Source organism: Orycteropus afer, unplaced genomic scaffold (assembly GCF_000298275.1).
Source record: "Orycteropus afer afer isolate SDZICR_OR568_19922 unplaced genomic scaffold, OryAfe1.0 scaffold00013, whole genome shotgun sequence".
NCBI classification, from domain to species: domain Eukaryota; kingdom Metazoa; phylum Chordata; class Mammalia; order Tubulidentata; family Orycteropodidae; genus Orycteropus; species Orycteropus afer.
Window position 1 is genome coordinate 10609866 of NW_006921600.1, and position 5029 is coordinate 10614894.

General features: G+C 39.0%; 1 protein-coding gene across 1 annotated transcript in view; it reads left to right on the top strand.

The window, feature by feature from the left end:
* The window catches only part of NSL1 (NSL1 component of MIS12 kinetochore complex), a 51416-nt gene that overhangs the window by 39333 nt on the left and 7054 nt on the right, over positions 1-5029 (top strand). The gene's annotated exons all lie outside the window — the stretch shown is intronic.

Here is a 5029-nt window from a genome sequence, read left to right on the forward strand (position 1 = left end):
TTCAAGGCTCAGGGGTCCAAGATTATCTTCTGTGTCTGTGTTAATTGGTTTCCCTTTTCTTTGTTGAAGAGGGTCTGTGCAGTCCTTCTGCCTACTCCATCTTGCCGGAACCTGCATTTGATTTCTTGACTGCTGCTTCAGTGGACATTGCTTGTTGATCGAAGTAGAGTGAAATCATTGGCATCTTCAGTTTTCCTATACATCTATCATGATTATTTGTTCAGTTGTGAGGATTTTTGTTTTCATCACATTCAGGTATAATTCACAGTGATGGTCTTTGACTGTCATTAATAAGTGCTTCATGTCATCCTTCTTTTCAGCAAGGAAGGGTGTGTCATCTGCATATTTAGATTGTAAGGAGTCTTCCTCCATTGTTGCTGTGTTCTTTTTCATATAGTCCAGCTTGGATTATTTATTCACCATACAAAATGAAAAAGTAAGGTGAAAGGATACAACCCAGCTATACATGTTTTCCAGTTTGAAACCATGCAGTATCCTCCTGTTCTGTTTGAATGACTGCCTCTTGAGCCACATACAGGTTCTGTATGAGCACAAGTTAAGTATTCTAGATTACACATTCTTTGCAGTGTTATCCATAATTGGTATGAGCCACACAGTCTAATGTCTTTGTGTACTTGATAAAACACAGGTAAATATATTTTTTATATTCTCTCCTTTCAGCCAAGATCTGTCTGACATCTGCAGTGATAACCCTCATTCTGCTGCAGTTGTTTTTGAATTGTCTGTTTCTTTGATACCACTTAGTATAATATATAAGCACTTGGGTTTATTTTTTTGCTTATGGTCTCTCTCTCTCTCAAAAAACTGAAAGCTCCATGAGTTTATTTTACATTATATTTGCATTATGTATAGCTAGCATATAACACCCTGCCCAGTAAATACTTAATGAATGTCTATTACTCGTCCATGGATTCAGTTATATTTATTGAATGTCTACAGTTTGCCAGAACTGTTCTACATGTGGGAGATACAATGATGAACAACACAGAAAATGTTCTTGCTCTCATAGAGGAGAAAAGTAGTAACAAATGAAAAATAAGAAACATTGCTGCTATGGCAAGTGTTTAAGTGATGGGAACTGCTTTTCTGAGGAAGTGACATTTAAGCTGAGATCTGAATGGCAAGAAGGAATTTATCTTATGAAGGTAAGAGCGGTAGGAAGAGCTAAAACAAAGTTCTTAAGTCAATAATGAGCGTAAATATTCAGGAACGTAAAAAAGACCACCGAGTCTATAGTGGAGCCAAAGGAGTAAGTGGTTATTACAAGATGAGTTCAAAGATGGGCGTGAAGCAAGATAACACAAGCTAGGGTAAGGAGTTAGAAAGTGGTGGCTTAAGAGAGAGATGATACAGTACAGAAGGAGACGGAGGGGTGCAGAGTAAGTTGGTGCAGAGGATTATGTCTGCTGAGCCAGGTGGATTCAACAGATCTTTAAATTTAAGCAGTGGATTATCTTCCAGAAAGTCATTTAACTACTTAGTTTTTGGTTTCATTTTTACCAGGGATGTGACTTTCCAGTTTATAGTTCTAATTCTTGGCTTTAGTTACCTCTTTAGAAACCAGTACTATCCAGGCAGCTTATGCAGTACATGCTTACTTGTTGATAGTCATAGAATACATTGAAAATTGAAAGGAAGCACCAAGTTAATGCTTTTTTGCTGAATTTCTGAATTTGCACAGGCTTTTGGAAGTTCATGTTTCCTAGTTTAGTCAATACACTGACCTGAAAGCAAAACTGAGTTGATTACTCAATTTCTCATTTCCACTTTTTCATTTCCCTATGTTTCAGAAAGCAAGCGACTAGGGAAGGCAGTGTTCTCAAGGGTGCCTGACTTCCACATTTTTAAGAGCAAACGGTTTTTTGGGGGTTTGTTTTGTTTTGTTAAATATCATTATAGGAGTCTACTGATTAGCTATCTACCAATAAGATGTAATTCTCATTTGTAAATTACAACCTTTTATAATCCTGTTAATAAAAGAAATAATTGCTTTCATATTGTCTTTTAAAAAATGTTGTATTTGAAATTAATTGAAGAGACTCCCTTTCTTTCCTGTCCTTCACTAACCATGTAGGATGGCAAGGAGCTATTTTAAGCTTCTCTACAATAGAACTTAAGATACTTCCAGTTCTTTTGCTGACCCTACAGGCAGAGGACTTAGAGGCAGTTCTTCTTTCCTAATCAGTCTCTCTTATGCTATTGCTAGAATATTTGTAGGTAGCTATCCACTTAAAATGGTTTTGTTTCCAAAATTCACATGTAACTCTGAGCTTTGACATTTGAAATGTATCTTACCTGAAAAAAAAAAAAAATCTTGGTGATGTCAGATGGTACCTAACAATGAAAGCAGCAGTTATAGATGAGTAAGTTCAAAAGCTAGCCGATAAAGATCTAATTAATCTAAAATATAGCTGAAACACTGTACCTTTATGATTTTAAAAATTATGAGAAAATTATGTTTCCAGTGTACATTAGTTCCACTATGTGATGTTTAAATGGGCCTTTATTGGAAGTAGTCTAGACCACTAAACACCATTGTTTGTGGTAAGAAGGGTAAATATTGGTGCTGTGAAGATGTTCCCATTAATGCTTTAAAGAGAAAGAGAAGTTTTGGCATTGGGAATGCTTCTGGAGGAAGATCATTTCCATATCTTGCATGGCATGAACCAGCCATCCGCATGTGAGACATTCTTAAGTCAAATGGTTAAATATTGCTAATGTCTGTATACTCTTACCAGTTGCCATGCAGTTGATTCTGACTCATGGTTACCTGTGTGTGATTTACTAGAACTGTGTTCCATAGGGTTTTCAGTGGCTGATTTTTGGGAAGTAGATCACCAGACCTTTCTTCCAAGGTGCCTCTGGATGGACTCAGTCCACCAGCCTTTAGGTTAGCAGTCAAGCATGTTAACTGTTTATACCACCAGGGACTCCACCTATATGCTCTTAGTTGTTGTTGTTGTTGTTGTTATGTGCCGTCAAGTCAGCCCTGACTCATAGTAGTTACCAAAAAAAAAAAAAACCTCACTGCCATTGAGTCAATTCTGACTCACAGTGACCCCCTTTGGGTTTCTGAGGCTGTAAATCTTTACGGAAGTAGATTACCCACTCTGCCTTCTATGGACTGGCTGGTAGGTTTGAACTGCCAACCTTCTGGTTAGCAGTCACATGCCTTAGGCACTATACCACCAGAGTTCCTTTTTCTTGCTGTTGTTATATGCTGTTGAGTCGGACCTGACTCATAGCGACCCCTCCTTGGGTTTCCGAGGCAGTATCACTACGGAAGTAGATTGCCCAACCTTTTTTCTGAGGAGTGGCTGGTGGGTTTGAACCACCAGCCTTCTGGTTAGCAGTCAAGTGCCTTAGGCACTATGCTATCAGAGCTCCTACCAGAGTTCCTTAGTAGTTACAAAAAGTGAGGGAAAAATAAGTAGAAAAATCTTGAATGAGGAAGTGAATAAATATTTCAAAACTTTCTAAACAAATATTAATGATACTTAGCTCTGGTGGCGTGGTGCCTAAGGCATTTGACTGCTAACCAGAAGGCTGGTAGTTCAAACCCACCAGCCACTCCTTGGAAGGAAGGTTGGGCAATCTACTTCCGTAGTGATACCACCTTGGAAACCCAAGGAGGGGTCGCTAGGAGATGGCTGTGTGTTGCGTTGTCATGTGTTTATCACTCATTCTTTCCCTAACACTTCAACAGAGCTGTAAAAGTCTTAACATGATAAACGCTGCAGATTATCCATCAAAAAAATTTTTTTTTCCTTTGTATATATTCCTCTGGGAGCTTTCTGCCCTCCTGTTCTGATGTGGACTGATTGCTATCTAGGCCTGCTGCAAAGCTTTCATTCTGTCCTTTTCATCATCTCCTGGGAATTTCCTTTACTCCTCTCTCTGTTGGATCATGTTCCCTGGCTCCTGTGTTTTCCTCTTTCTTGAATTACTCCCTTGTTTTGGTACAGCACATCCTTTACCACCCACTTCTTGTCCCCAGCCACCTTAGCCATCCATCACCAAATCCTCTTTTCAGACAACTCTCTTATACCTCCTGTGAAGCTTTTCCTCTCCTTTCAGTCCTGACCGCACCCTGCTTTGTCCCTTCACTTCACTGTTTGTCATAGGCTTGGTCCGTCGTATCTGTTGAGCACCTACTCTGCATGTCAGGCACTGGGTATAACACGAGGGAGTCTGAGATGAAGAAAATGAGGTTCGCATTCCCAAGAAAGTTTCCCAAGGAAGTTCAGAAAAATAAGTAACATCCTGGTTCTCACTGGGGGAATTATCACCCCCTAGTGGCCCGTTTGGAAAAGCGTGGGATATTTTTGGTTACCACAATAAGGAGGATTCAGCTGTCATTTTGTAATTAGGCCTGGGTTATTTAATGTCTTGTATGTCCAGCACAATTTTTAATATGCCATCAGACATTCCTGCGTAAAAATATGTTTACAATTATCTAAGCTTAGAACTTAGTTTTGTATACAAACCCTACGTATTCTTGGCCCTTTTTGCATTGTCATTGCTTGTGCAACAGATGGAGAACAGCTAGTGTTGATCAGCAATGCAGGTTTATAGTCAAATTTAAAAACAAGTAGCTTGGAGTGTCTTAGGAATCCTTTATTAGTCACTGACTGCACTTAGTTTCTAAGAATCCTAGTGAAAGGCTCCACAAATCATGAATATAATTATCAGTGCTGCTAATAATAAAGGAGTTGTGGTGGCATAGTGGGGAAGGCATTTGGCTACTAACCAGAAGGTCAGTGGTTCAAACCTACCAGCTGCTTCGTGGGAGGAAGATGAGGCAATCTACTTCCCTAAAGATTTATAGCCTTAGGGGGAGGAGTATTGCTGTGAGTTGGAATAAATTTCATGGCAGTGGGTTGTTTTTTTTTTTTTTTTTGGCTAATAAAAGAAAACTAAAAAGAATCTCTTGGGTGATAGGCTGTTTTATAAACTATGCAATAACAGTGAAGAATATGAGTGCCTTGCCCTATATATGATAGTAAGA